Raw genomic sequence first — 15,540 nt, forward strand, 5'->3', positions numbered from 1 at the left:
TGCCATTTCTGATTTAGTAGCTAATTAGAAGAAGTGGGGTGGTTACACGCAACAGGGTGAGTTTTAGATAAATCTTTATGTCAAAGCGTGTTTTAATATTACTTGACTACTATGGGATTTATTGTATATAGTTGAGTTTTTTTCAGTTGTTAATCAGTGGTTGTGAAAATAACAGTTCACTGAAAAATTAGAAAAAAATTGTTAGACATTTTTATCATGGTTTCATTAAATTGGTCCCTGAATACCTTTAAAGACAGCTGATTTATAGTTGAAACTATTTTGATCTGTGATCAGTTAACAAGGATAAGCTTTGACTACTTTTGAAATATTTAAATTTTGTAAAGACATCAGTTGGCATAGTATTTAAATAAATGCAAATTTTAAAGGCACTCAATTTAGGCTATCAGGTTACCATGGTTACACCTTTCCATGTTATTTTGTGTATCTCGTGTAAATAGATCTGTGAGTCACTGATAATTATTTGTTTTTTTGTTTGTTCTGTTGGTAATTCTGTGTTTAGCTGAATTTAATACAGTTCACACAGCTTGCTTTGGTTTATGTATATTTTAGTGTTTGTGATTGACAGTGATTGAGCATTTCTTATGGAGTGCTTGCCTTTTTCGTCGTAAATGATGTATGTTGGTAGTGCTTGAAATGTAAATAAGTTCTTCTTGTATTACTGTTTAATAAATAGGAATTTTTATGCAAAGAAGACTTTTTTAGTACATTTAAACAATAAGGTTCGGTGAGCTCTAGAATATTTCTATTAAATAGTCTCACGCCAAAAAAAATATGTTTAAACTCTTACAGACTTTGGTACTAAAGTTACCAAGGACAACGTAACAGTTTATGGATAAGCAAAACATTGACTAAACATCATTTAGTAACAGACTAAAAATAACAACATTCTGATATCTCAAAATTATTTGTGATAGGCAGCTTTACAGAAAATGTCTTCATAACTGAGTAGAATATTTCTAGAACACAATTTCTTTCAGTCCACACCTTGCACAAATATAAAGTCTATTCAATATACTAATGTGTTTGGAAGGATATGATTCTTGAAAAAGCTAGAATCTTTTATGCTTCTAAATGGAAGAAGATATTTTCCTTAGACTTTACTATCAGTTTTCTAGCAAGGCCCCATCAAGAACTCTCAGAAAAACATCAAAATTAGGAAAACCAGGCTGTGCATAATTCATCCTACTGAGTTTAAGCGTTCTCTTAATATGCTGCAATCAGATGCTGTCCAGTTTGTATTTATACATCTGCAGTCTCATTTGATGGTCAGAGTATTCCTGTGATAAAGGCAGGAGAGGATCAGTGCTTTGGGTAGAGTGGTTTTTAAGTGGCAGTTCTGGAACCCAGCCTAGGATCTCCTGACTTTTATGAGTCACTTACTTTATAGTTATCCAAAACACATTTCAGCATTCAGTCTGGTTTCTGCCTACTGATTAGTTGATTATAGAGTGGCCTTCTCCCACAGCCAGGGAACCAGTGATCATGATGACCTTTTATGTGCTTATCTTGTGCCCCTTCCACACCTTGTGTCATACAGTTGTCAAAGTAACCCTGTGAGGAAGGTATTACTATTCCTGTTACCATTTGAGCAAACTAAGGCTTAGGAGAACTTGGCGAAGTAAAACCGACTAATGCTTGGAGAAGAGAAACCAACTTAAACAGGGACTCAAGTAAGTATAATTAGGAAGGCACACCTTGGGAGGGAAATCTATGTCACACTCACAAACAAAATGTAAAGTGTTTGAAATTCCACTGTTTCTTTCTTTTTACCTCCAATTGGACTATATTTTATTAAGGCATTTTGGGGGTTGGTATTTTTTTTCTTTTGTAACACTCTCATGAAAATATAGTTCAAAAAATGTTCACATTAGACAATAGTATGCTTCAAATATTGTATCCATCAAATATTTCAGAACTGTGGCTCTATTGAAGACTTTAATCTAAAAATGAGATGACAAGTTTGTCATTCTATCAAGTGTGAATGACCTCTGTCGGCTAAAGTTTTTAAGTAATATTTTCAAATATGAGAGGCAGTCTGCTTTATACAGATGAAGAGAACACATTTGGGTAGTGGTGATAGTTTTCATTTTTAATCTTTTTGTACAGAAAATGATTTTATAGCTGAGCATCTATATCTGAAAAAGAAAAAAAAATGAGACAGTTTGTAAGCAGTCTTTTAAACCTGTTGTATTTTAATACATTGTACTTTTTGTATTAATTCTGAAAGCAATGGAGTGGTTATTTAGTCATATGGTCAACTAAAGCTACACAGTTGAATTGAATATAAAGTTATTTATGGTAACATAACTATATAACTTCAAAAAGCTGCCTTCAGATAATTTGGAACCTTTTCTTTTGCTAAAAGGGTGACTGTATTTTCTCTCTCTCGCTCTTTTTTTTTTTGTGTGTGTGTGTGAAAAGGACTCCTTGATGAGTGATCTTGGCTTCTATTGTCTTGAATCTGTGCAATCTCAACTGCAGAAGGCTGGAAATACATTGTTTTCCTAGAGTTTAGCTTTCTCATTTTCAGTTGTGATTATTGACCTACCTACCTACCTACCTAGCACTTCTATTGCCTGGTTACAGGGCAGAGACAAAGCTCCCATAATTGTCAAAATACCGCTATAGTAGCTATATTCAAATGGCTTCTTTTTATTTCATACCTTTCACTTGTAGTTGTACATTGAAAACATTCTCAGGAAAATATTAAGATGTAGTTTTATGGGGTTTTAGTGGGGGAGTGCTACGCGCTCAGTCACTCAGTCGTGTCCAACTCTTTGTGACCCCGTGGACTGTAGCCTGCCGAGTTCTTCTGTCCATGGGGATTCTCCAGGCAAGAATACTGGAGTGGATTGCCATGCCCTCCTCCAGGGGATCTTCCCAACCCAGGGTTCAAACCCAGGTCTCCTGCATTGCAGGCAGATTCTTAACTGTCTGTGCCACCAGGGAAGCTAATGATACTGAAGTTTGGGTGAAAGCTCTGAACTATTTTATATCAGTTGCTTGCATAAATAACTTTAAAGGGCTCATAGAAAGAAAGAAAGGAAAAGAGGAAAAGAAATACATCCAACAATATAACTGTATCATGTTGCATGTAGAATTCAGTTGACCTTGTTGTGAGAGACTAAAATTGTACTTTTCAATGCTTTAATACAATTGAAAATATTCATACTAAAGCTGTACCTTTGATCATAAAAGTTCCAATGTCTTCTGTTACTTGATATTTTTATCCAAATAGCTAATATTTTGAGCAGTATTTTACATGACAGTAGTACTTAAGAACAGTCTTTTTTAAAGAATTAAAGAACTTGCTTAGTATGTGAATTCTTAAGCTGATTATATTTTTATATAGACTTTCTCTAAAATTGAATTCCATGTGTCATTTCTGTGAAATTGCTCTTTCTAATGCTTTCTTGTGTTCTCTAATATAATTTTTTTCTATTTTTTTCCTCTTCTTTAACCCAAGTATGTGAGGTAACAGGAATTTTTTTTTTTTTTTTTTTTGAGAGACGTTGGAAAGTTGAAGCTTGCCAGATGTTCTGTGCTAACCTAGAAGTGTGCATTTTCTGGGTATCAGGACTGTGTGAAATTCTTTCCTGTTACTTTGACAGAATGAATGTTTGCTTTTGGGTCATTTTGGTGTCTTACTTCTACTCTGATCAGAGCTTGTCTTTTATTCTGTATTTAAATGATATCACGGCATGCAGAAAATCTGGCAAAGAAAATGATATTTTGATGACATTTTTCACAGGGCTCAACTAGAATGAATTATTACATTTTAACCACAGCCCTAATAAACAGCTCCTTTATTTCCCATGAAAGGATACAATATTTCTTTGTCCAAGAAGTTGCTTGAGTATATGTATTGTTGAAGTGTTAAAAAGCTGCTTTTCTCTAAACTTTAGCTGAGACACAATGGGATTTTCTAAGCATATACTATTTCAATGTGACTCAATATTTTATGATTATAAAAATGAATTTAAATTCAAATTGTAAACTAAACATTTTTCACCTTAAATGGAGAAATTTCATATAATAGCCTTAGTTCCTTTTACAGATTAATCATTTCTATGTAACTTCCACTTATCCACTTAAATGATCTGCTTTTAGTTTTAGATTTTGTGTTTTACTATAATCTTTGACATTCTTCCCCAGGCTAGAGTTGGGCCGGCCTAAAGGAACTTTTTTCTAGTTTCACAAATATGACTCTACTTTATTAAATAGGTGTACTTATTGATCTATGTTTCCAGAATAGGTTGGGTTGTTTTTGTGGCCCAAAAAGAGAGGAATGCTTTTTGTTTAAATAACAGATCCCTAGTTGCTGGTGGTGTAAATTAATGAATAATCACATATTATCCAGTTCGCTTTTGTCAAGAAACAAAAAATATTTTTCCCCAACGCATTTCTGAACTTGTCATTGACATTATACTCTATCAGTTAGTACTGATACATTTTTTAAAAGGAAAAGGGGTGTAGCACGAAGCCAGCTTCCTGATGGAGCTGCCGGGAAGGTCACGTTTTGCCTTGACCCGGGCATCTTTCCTGAATGTTTTTATTATTGGTGGAGGGTGCCCTTAGGCGCTGCCCGTTCCTCTTCCCAGAAGTGCTCTGTGGCTGACTTTCCAGCTCATCTTCTCTAGGACCAGGATTCCCAGGCTTTGGTTTGGGGGCTTGATGATGAGTTCTGACATCCATAGCCTCATATGTGTGATGAGGACTACTATCTCACCTTCCTTTGACTATTTAGTTGGTTTTTTATTACTATCATATTTGTTTATGTAGAGGTGCTCTGAGTCCTCATGGCTGCGCAGGCTTTTCTCTAGTTGTGGCCAGCGGGGGCTACTGTTCATTGCAGTCTGTGGGCTTCTAAGTGCATTCACCTCTCTTGTTGTGCAGTTTGGGCTCTAGGGTGTGAGAGGTTCAGCAGTTGCAGCACACGGGTTCAGTAGTTGTGGCTCCCGGGCTCTAGAGCACAGAGTCAATAGTTGTGGTACATGGGCTTAGATGCTCCCCAGCATGTGGGATCTTCCTGGGTCAGGGATCAAACCTATGTCTCCTGCATAGACAGGCAGGTTCTTTACCACTGAGCCACCAGGGAAGCCCTGGCTAGTTACTTTTATTTGTTGTAGTGGCTCAATTCTATTTTAATATGAGAATGATAAAGTCTCATAAAATTTGCAAACTTAGACCTTTAAGCAACTAGGACAAATTTTTATGTTTTAGCATAAAAGTGACTTGTGACTTTTTTTTTCCATCACTTAAAATACTTTGCATATTTCTTTTTTTATTTCCATGGAATCTTTGTTGCTGTTTTAGCAGTCTTAGCTATAAATAACTTCAAGGACAACACTGTTGGATGTCAAGTAGAACCTTTATTTCAGGCAAGTATTTATGCTAGTATACTCTAGACTGTGGGCTTTATTTTGAGCATTAAAGAAAGTGATCTGTTTTCCAGTACCTGCATAACAATTGGCCTGCATCCTCTTGAGAAATGTTGTTTAATAAACACTGGAGCTTTATCGTCCAGAGGCTATTGCCAAATGCTGTTAATTAAGCAAAAACAAAAAAAGTTTTTTTTTACAGGTTTGTGAAACAGATCCACTCTTCTCCTTGTAATGGCATCTTAGGTTGAAATCCAGGAAGTAATGGTGTATGGTGTCCATATCCATGATTTCCTGAGTTGAAGAAAAAGTGTGGAACGCATCTGGGGAAAAGGAGGCTCTTTACCAGCTTGTTTCCTGTAAGCTCAATTGGAAGACCTTGTCTGTGCAAATAGATTTCAAAATAGAGCCTGCCCTTTGACTGTCTCCATAATTACATGGCTTGCTCTGTATTTTATTTGGCAGCCAGAGCAGTTAACCCCTGGAAGGAAGGGGCTGATAGTATGGCCAGCTTAGCTCTCCAGACATGTCCATGGGAATGAATAAAGCACTGTTTGGAGAAGCCCATGGCTAAAAACACACCAGAACTCAACTGAAACTTTTAAAAAACAAGTTTAATAATGTTTGCTATGATTGGGTTAAAACTGTACTTTATCCTTATTGTGTAGATTGTAGAGAGGTATTAATTGTTTAAAAAAAAATTATGAGTTGGGGGGAGTTCCTTGTTGCTTTGATGTAATCAACATCTGTCAACAGAATGAATTTGCTTTTGTTTCGTTCCAAGGGCCCTTGTCCTTTAGCTCTGCCCAATCAGTATCTGCTTCAGCCTGGGGCATTCCCTTAGCTGTTTGGATTCCCACTTCCCCCCTCCACCCCGCCACCAGCTTCTTCTTCTTCAACAGATGCACAGGTTATTTCTTGTGAAATGTGAGCTTCTCTCCTCTGTAGTCTCCTTGAAATGGGAAGAAACTTTCAATCTTTCTCATTTACTTTTGAAACATGTACCTCTTAGTACTGGATTATAAAAATCAATGGGAGCTACAGCGAGTGAGACAGACTATTTAATTTTCCTTTCACGACTTTTGTGCAAGTTATCAAACCCATCAAGTGGACAATCAGTGTTTTAGGTCAGGAAATATGCATGGCTGAGTTCCCCGTGCTATGAGAGCCTGCGCTTCTTCCCTGGGTAATTGGTTGGCGTTCATGAAGTACGATCTTTCTGTGGTTCTAAATCAGCACCTTGAAAATGTCATTCTGTGGGACATTCCCTCCTGAGCCTACTGTAGTAACCAATATTTCTAAGCAGTTCAAAATATCTCAGATTGCTGTCGCAAAGTTGCTTTTTTTTAACATTAATATATTATTTTAGGAAATAATTTGATTAAAATCATCAATGAGTGTAAGAGCCATATTTGAAAATGAATTAGTGAAACATTGTTGTTTTTTCTCTTAGTAATCATAAATCATTTAAATCTGGCAGGCATTCCTCCCTCCATCCAAAATAATTGCCTCCATTTGTAAAATCAATTAGATGTTGATATGCTATAAATAATAGTTTTGTTACTAGACTTTGGCATTTGCTCATCATTATGAACAAATACATTCAGCAAGACATTTTACAGGGTGTCTTTTAAATTGCATATTATCTCTGGTTGACATTGTTGGCTAATGTAAAGTTACACAGGCCACTTTATTGTGTTGTTTTCTGCCTAGATACTTGAAGCCTCTGAAATATCCCATAACTTCAAATTGATGGCACTGTGCAGGGTAAAAGTGCTGCCCTGGAAATGTACAATGAAACAGAGGTATTTGTAGCCCACACTTGAGTACAACGTACTTTGTTCAGTTTTACAACCGCTTAAGATAATAAGCATTTTAAATGTCTCTTTGAAAGTTCATTCAGAACGCTCCCTTAAAAATACTTGTTGACCGAAAGAAAACTTGCATTTCCAAGAGTAAAATCGGTTTAATTAAGGGTCATTAGTAGAGGTGCAGATAAAAACCCAGGGCTCAGTGGGTGAAATGGAAGCATTTCATTATGTAGTATAGAATGCATGCGCAGATAACAATTAAAACGGACCCTGAGTAAGAGGCCAGTGAATATAGGGCATGTAGTGTGCAGCAATATTAGTTATTTTGAATGCATTCCTCCCCCATCATACTTGAATTCAGCGGTCTCACCTTTCAGACTTAATTGGAAAAGGGAAATAAAATGCAGCTTTTAGAAATTGATGTTATTACGGAACATGAAAATATTTAAGACCATAATGTAGATTTACATTGCAAATGCAAATTTAGGATATGAAAAATGTGCCGCAGGATCCAAAGGACATACAGCAATTTCAAGAGACATTCAGGCCACACTGTATGCTCCTCTGTGGAGGGAAAGCAGCCTGTTGTTTTCAACGTTCAGCTTAAACTCGGAGCTGATGGAGTTTTTATGACACTGAAAATAAATTCTTATTATTACCTGTGATAATGAAATATTCTAGTATTCATAACAAATAACGTATAGATTTACTGCCTGAGGAAACTATATAGAGCTTCTGTTCCATAATTGATAGTGACAACACTCACTAGGATCATGTGTTTTAAGATCAAATTAGTCCAAAGCAGCTCCTTGCTGATCAGGGCTCTCTTCTCCTGCGGTTTCTGATGATTTCCTACTAGCGTGTCCTAAACTTCAGATTAGTCAGTGTGCCTTTTCTTTCCTGAAAATAACTTTTAACAAAAGAGGATTTGCTGTGTGTCTTGGGTGAATGATGGTTCCCGGAAGACCAAGGGGCCAGTCCTGAGGCTGATGGAAACCTACCTGGTGTCCCTGCCTCTGATGATGGACCTCCATGCATCAAATTGACTGTAACATTGACAGTAGCAAGTTGGAAATTAGATATAGTTATAAAAAGTTCTTATAACTGTATCTGTTCTTCTTATATTGTATTGTTCTTCCAATATTGTATTATTCTTATATTGTTCTTCTTATAACTGTATTAGCTGTTCTTCTATTTAATTATCTTTTAAAATTGACATATAGCTGATGTGTCTCATATGTATTCATTTTGGATGTACGAAGCAGTGCTTTTACAAAGAAAGGAAATATATAGGAAATTCAACAAACCTTTTCTGGAATAATCTCTAATAGATAATGTAGTTTGTGACCCTGAATGTAATTGGGATAGGAGATTTTAATGTTGGTCACTCTGCATTTAGAAAATTTGCTAATTGCTGTTTATTTTTTAAAATTATTTATTTATTTATGGCTGTGCTGTATCTTTGTTGCTGTGCAGGGTTTCCTCCAGATGTGGCAAGTGGGGGTTACTCTCTAGTTGTGGCGCCAGGGCTCTTCATCGTGGTGGCTCCCCTGCTGCAGATCACAGGCTCTAGGGCAAGCAGGCTTCAGTAGCTGTGGCCCAAGGGCTTTGTTGCTCCCCGGCATGTGGGATCTTCCCGGATCAGGGACTGAACCTGTGCCTCCTGTATTGGCAGGTGGATTCTTTACCGCTGAGTCCCCAGGGAAGCCCAGTTGCTGTTTATTAATTACACTATAATAAGCAAAGTTAAGGATCTCCCCCCACCTCATTTTTATGCCACATTAATTGAAGAGCCATTATTTTCTAAAGGCACATATTGATGTAAGACCATTTCTTCATTTCACCTGTAAAAACACTAAATTGGTATTTTTTTCTGGTTTGTAATGAATAGTTAGTGGAATAAACACAGTATGGTACCTTATTATCCTGTTACTTTGTGACAACATTTATAGTTTATAGGGTATCTTTTATCAGATTGAAAGAAGAGATTTTGCTTCCAATAAAAAAATATCTTATGAAAGTAGAGTTGCTGAGTACTTTGCAAAACCATAATTGTCAACAGATTGGATATGTTCAGGCTATGTTCCCAATGTTTAAGTCATTTGTGTATGTGTGTGTCGGGGGGTGCCTGTCTCTTTTTTGCCAGCAAGCTCATTATTTAGCAGAACAGGTATGTTGGCAACGCTGTTCATTTTAGAAATGAATGTCTCAAAAGCCTCATTCAGATATCCTAGTAGAGGCCTGATGACTTCATGCCTTGAGTTTAAGGACACAGGAAAGATTCCCCCTGTAATGACTGTCTACTTGAACTTGATAATACTGATAAAGGTGCTCTCTCTTTTGTGTTATCACCTGCATTGAAAAAAACCCTCATGAGTCACAAAATTGATCAGATTCCACATCATCCCATGGCCTGGGGTGTAGCATGACAGAAGTCAGTAGCCGCCGAATGAAGGCACAACTGTCAGAGCTGAAAGAGACCGCAAAGATTATGAAGTTCAGCTCCCTCCCTGTAACGTCTTCTGCGCATGCATGCTCAGTGCTCAGTCATGTTCGCCTTTTTGCGACTCCCTGGACTGTAGCCCGCCAGGCTCCTCTATCCATGGGATTTCCCAAGCAAGAGTACTGGAGCGGGTTGCCATTTCTTTCTCCAGGGGATCTTGTCCACCCAGAGATCAAACTGCGTCTCTGACGTCTCCTGCATTGGCAGGCAGATTCTTTACCAATGAGCTATCTGGGAAGCTCGAGTCTTCTGTAGCAGTGGGTAGTGTCGTGAAGTGCTCAGCACAGAGCTCGGCATGAGTAAGCTCTCAGCCAGTGTCCACTGTGGTTACTGCTCAAGGTCACACACTTAGTTCCTGGCAGGTCCAGGAGCAGAATCTCTAGCTCCAATGCTGTGTCCCTTGGGCCGATTTTTCATCAAGAATATCACCATCTGATATAATTGAATGTCTTGCCCATGTCTCACCACGGAATGTGAGCACCCAGAGAGGGACTTTGTCACTTCGTTTAACCTCATGTCTAAAGCATGACATATAGGAGGAGCTCAGTAGTGAAAGTCGCTTAGTCGTGTCTGACCCTTTGCGACCCCCATGGACTGTACAGTCCATGGAATTCTCCAGGCCAGAATACTGGAGCGGGAAGCCTTTCCCTTCTCCAGGGGATCTTCCCAACCCAGGGATGGAAGCCAAGTCTCCCTCACTATAGGCAGATTCTTTACCAGTGGAGCCACCAGGGAAGCCCAGGAGGAGCTCAATAAGTAATTGTCAAATAAAAGAATAAACACATTTTGAGGCCCGAGGTAAACATGTTGAGTGTTGAGAGGGGAAAGAGAGAGACGTAAACATTTATGGAGCACCTCCCTTTTTTTTTTTAGCCATACTATATGGCTTGTGGGATCTCAGTTCCCCGACCAGGGGTTGAGCCCAGGCCACAGGAGTGAAAGCCTAGAATTCTAACTACTAGATCTTCAGGGAATTCCCCCACAGAGCACCTACTTTTTAAAGATGGTTTGAGATAATGTTATGTCTGCTAATTCTCACAACAGCCTTGTGGTGAGGAAAGCACTACTGTTCCCATTTAGTGGTGAAGAAAAGGGGGGCTCAGAAGTTTTGGTAACTCAAGATCTGTCTGACTTCAAAGCTCTTATTATTCTCACTACTGCAATTCCTCCCGGTTAGATCAATTCTAAGACTTTTCATGAAAAATACATTCTTTCTGAATGTTGGCTGGTCTCATGATGTTTATTTTTTTCATAATTAAAAAAAATATTTCTTTGAAATTGAATCCCTGAAAAAACACACTTTCTAGCCAAGCATGCCAGCTGCTAGAACCTGTGCACACTGTTGAAAGGCAGCTTGGAGCAGCAGAGCCAGCCCTGGATTGGGACTTCCAGGACTCTAGCTGGGAGCACCAGAGGTGTGTCTTGGTTCCTCATCCATAAAGTAGTGACATCAACAGCTGTCGCCCTCCCTAACAGCATTGGCAAGAGCTAGTGTGTGTGGAGCACCCAGCTAAGTCACTTCAGTCGTGTCCAACTCTGTGTGACCCCATAGACGGCAGCCCACCAGGCTCCCCCGTCCCTGGGATTCTCCAGGCAAGAACACTGGAGTGGGTTGCCATTTCCGTCTCAGAACTCTGCTCAATTATAGAAACTGGCTATGAAGTGTTAACCACTATCACTGTTACTATTTTTATTAGTCTTACCATCATTAATAGTCATCATAATACATGCTTTTCTCAGAAGAGAAACATTTGGGAGCTTAACTTTGGTCCTACCTAGGGATGCAGTTAGGGAGCCCAGAATCATGGATTGAGTCCACCTGAGCTTTTCCTTGGTGATAGCTGGGACCCAGATTTTCCATTCTGTATCCACAGACTAAAGAGCCTCTTGATGAAAGTGAAAGAAGAGAGTGACAAAAATGGCTTAAAGCTCAACATCAAAAAACAAAGATCATGGCATCTGGTCCCATCACTTCATGGCAGATAGATGGGGAAACAATAGAAATAATGACAGACTTTGTTTTCTTGGGCTCCAGAATCACTGCAGATGGTGACTGCAGCCATGAAATTAAGATGCTTGCTCCTTGGAAGAAAAGCTATGACCAACCTAGACAGCATATTAAAAAGCAGAGACATTACTTTGCTGGCAAAGATCAGTATAGTCAAACTATGTTTTTTTCAGTAGTTATGTATTGATGTGAGAGTTGGACCATAAAGAAGGCCGAGTGCTGAAGAACTGATGCTTTTGAACTGTGGTGTTAGAGAAGACTCTTGAGAGTTCGTTGGACTGCAAGGAGATCCAACCAGTCAATACTAAAGGAAATCAACCCTGAATATTCATTAGAAGGACTGATGCTGAGGCTGAAGCTGCAATACTTTGGCCACCTGATGGGAAGAGCTGACTCACTGGAAAAGACCTTGATGCTGGGATAGATTGAAGGCAGGAGGAGAAGCAGATGACAGAGGATGAGATGGTTGGATGGCATCACCGACTCAATGCACATGAGTTTGAGTAAGTTCTGGGAGATGGTGAAGGACAGGGAAGCCTGGCATGCTACAGTCCATGGGGTCGCAAAAGTTGGACATGACTGAGCAATTGAACAACAACAACAATTCAGACTGTCCACCCAAACCTCTGTCAGTCACCTCCCTGCAGCATGTATCTGGTCAACAAAGGGAGTTTGGCTTGAGAAAGATGATGGATTAGACCAACCCATCACCACTTTTGGAAAAAAAAAATAGTAACTTTCAATAGTTTTTGGATGACTTTTACATTTTCAGAGTGTTTCCTTGTGTGTTGTTAGCTCATGTTTCTTATGCGTGGAAGAGGAATATACTTTATGAAGGTAAATTGACCTGTGTCCCCTCAGCTTTGCACTCTGGGGGGAGTTATTTACCTTTGTGTATCTCCACATCTTCAACTGTGGAGCGCAGTGATAACAGGTTACAACTTACATGGTTCTCATGAAGGTTAATGAGCTAACATATATAAAGGGCCTAGTGCAGTAATTGATGCATAATAAGTTCTCAGTGAAAAAGCTATGACAAGCCTAGACGGCATATTAAAAAGCAGAGACATCACTTTGCTCTCAAAGGTCCGTCTAGTCAAAGCTATGGTTTTTCCAGTAGTCACGTATGGATGTAAGAGTTGAACCATAAAGGAAGCTGAGCACCGAAGAACTGATGCTTTTGAACTGTGGTGTTGGAGAAGACTCTTACAGCAAAGAGATCAAACCAGTCCATCCTAAAGAAAATCAACCCTGAATATTCTTTGGAAAGACTGATAGTGAAGCTGAAGCTCCAATACTTTGGCCACCTGATGTGAAGAGCATTGGAGGGGACCCCAATGCTGGGAATGATTGAGGGCAGAAGGATATGAGGGTGGCAGAGGGTGAGATGGTTGGATGGCATCGCTGACTCGATGGATATGAATTTGAGCCAACTCTGGGAATAGTGAAGGACAGGGAAGCCTGGCATGCTGTGGTTCATGGGGTCGCAAACAGTCGTCTCAGACACCACTTAGCAACTGAACAACCATTAAGTGCTCAGTACCGGAAGCTATAGTGAAGCCCATAGTTTCTTTCTCATTTTGCTTTTTAAGTATTCTTGAAGGAACTACTGTTTTTTGAGCATCTACTAAATGTAAGGCACTTTCACATACTTTATTCCAATTAATTCTCACTTGAGACTGAAAACAAGATTCTTGCTCAAGGCCCACACAGCTGAGAAGTAGTAGAGCTGAGAGAAAAGTCCAGGCTTCTGATTTCTAGCTATCTGCTTTTACTAGGTAACTGCCCTGCCCGCTCTTAGACCAGTTAACACCTCTGGGGATGGTGTGGTGTCTTTAGGGAAATATTGTACTTTACAAACTTCAGGGAATATGTATCTGCCTCTATCAAACAAAGGTGATATTTCTGGCAGTATTTTGTCTGGTATTTGGAATTGTTTAAAATGTAATACTTAAAACAGCTCTGTAAGTTTTATTCAACAATATTATATTCATTCAGCTTTCTGGAAGAACATAATTGAGTGATACTTACGACACTGACAATCTCCCCTGGTGGCTCAGATGACGGTAGAGAATCTTCCTGCAATACAGGAGACCTGGGTTCAATCCCTGGGTGGGGAAGATCCTCTAGAGAAGGAAATGGCTGCCCATTCCAGTAATCTTCCCTAGAGAACTCCATGGGCAGAGGAGCCTGGTGGGCTGCAGTTCAAGGGGTCACAAAATAGTGAGACATCACTGAGTGACTAACTTTCTACTCTGATACTGAATCAATGACCACTGGAGTCTGTTTGCATCTGTGCCTTTTTTTCCAATTCACTTAGAGATCTTGAGTTTTGGGGCCAATACTCACCTGCAATTTGTGTTTCCATTACTCTAGGCCAGTAATTCTGAAACTTTAGTGTGCATCCGAATCACCCTGGGTGAGAGTTTGTTAAACACAGATTGCTGAATTCATCCCACAGTTTGGGTCAGTAAATTGAGGAGGGGCCCAAGAACTTGCATCTTTTCCCCATGTGATACTCAGATGCTGGTCTGGGTATCACATTTTGAGAACCAGTTCTCTAGATCAGGAGTTGACAAACTTCTTCTCTAACGGGCAGGTAGTAAATATGTTAGGCTTTGTGAACCACGTGTTCTGTGTCACAGCTATTCAACTCTGCTGCTGTTGTACAAAAGCAGTCATGACTAATTATAAGTGAATGAGTATAACTATGTTCCAATAAATCTTTATGGATTTATGGGCACTGAAGTTTGAATTTTGTATAACTTCATGTTATAAAATGGGATTTTTCTTATGATTTTTTTCAACCATTCATAAACATAAAAATCATTTTTAAGTTGTTGGCTCTATGAAAACAGGAAGCAGGCTGGATTCGCCCTTTGAGTTGTAGTTTGCCAGCCCCTGACATGCAATTGTGGCATGTAAGGGAGATTTAAACAACTGTTTTAATTATAAAAATAATGCAAGTGAATGTTCCTAAAAGTCTATTGGTTTAGAGAAAATAGAATGAATCAGGAAGTCTTCCTTCCCACCCCAGCCCCAATCAGATGCCCCAGGAATAACCACTATTGATGAATATCAATCTTCAGAAATTTTATAGGCATATACAAACTTATATAAATGCATAAGCTCTTTTTACCTAATGAGTTTTTCATACGTACTGCTCAGCATTTCCGAGCAATATATTGTGACCTCTTCCCATATCAATATGCAGAGATGAGTTAGCTTTTTCTCTTTAATACCTCTCTACTTTTCTGTCTTCTGTTGTGTAGATTTACCATAATATATTTAACCAGTCCCCTGTGGATGGACATCTGGATTATTGCTCATTTTTTTCTACCACAAACAGTGCTGCAGTTCATCGTCACACTTCCATCACTGCATACGGTAGAGTCCTAGGAGAGGAGCCACGAGTCAAAGGATATGTGCGTTTAAAATTTTGATAGATGTTTCTAAATTCCTATTGTGGGTGCTTTTGGAGCCTACATTCATTTTCTTTCAGGGTTGCACCCTACATTTTTACTATTTAGTCTTTATCTGACTTGAGCATTCATTACAATGAATTTCAGTATAATGCCTCGCTGCACATGAACTTAACACAGAGTAGTAATCCTATCGAGGGCAAAAAAGTGCAGCTGGCAATTTGTCCAGGATTCGTGAAAGGAAAACGACCTTAAAGAATATAAAGCCACCCAAACAGTGCCCTGAATCTAGGGTCATCCTGGACATGGCCGCATTTAAGGTTCCACAGCACAAATTGCTCTTTTTATAGACCTGGTGTTTAGCAGATGTTTCTATATGTTTGTTTCCCACTAG

At 39.0% G+C, this 15,540-nt stretch overlaps 1 protein-coding gene across 3 annotated transcripts in view; it reads left to right on the forward strand.

Moving 5' to 3' along the window:
* METAP1D (methionyl aminopeptidase type 1D, mitochondrial) overlaps positions 1–15,540 on the forward strand; it is a 72,309-nt gene that overhangs the window by 38,621 nt on the left and 18,148 nt on the right. The window contains exon 2 of one of the 3 annotated variants that reach the window (XM_040229347.1): positions 14,997–15,149. The exons of the other annotated variants lie outside the window; for them this stretch is intronic. The gene's annotated coding sequence lies outside the window, so the exon portion shown is untranslated. The remainder of the gene's footprint in view (positions 1–14,996; positions 15,150–15,540) is intronic. 3 annotated transcript variants of the gene reach the window in all.

Source organism: Oryx dammah, unplaced genomic scaffold (genome assembly GCF_014754425.2).
Source record: "Oryx dammah isolate SB20612 unplaced genomic scaffold, SCBI_Odam_1.1 HiC_scaffold_27, whole genome shotgun sequence".
In the NCBI taxonomy this organism is placed as follows: Eukaryota; Metazoa; Chordata; class Mammalia; order Artiodactyla; family Bovidae; genus Oryx; species Oryx dammah.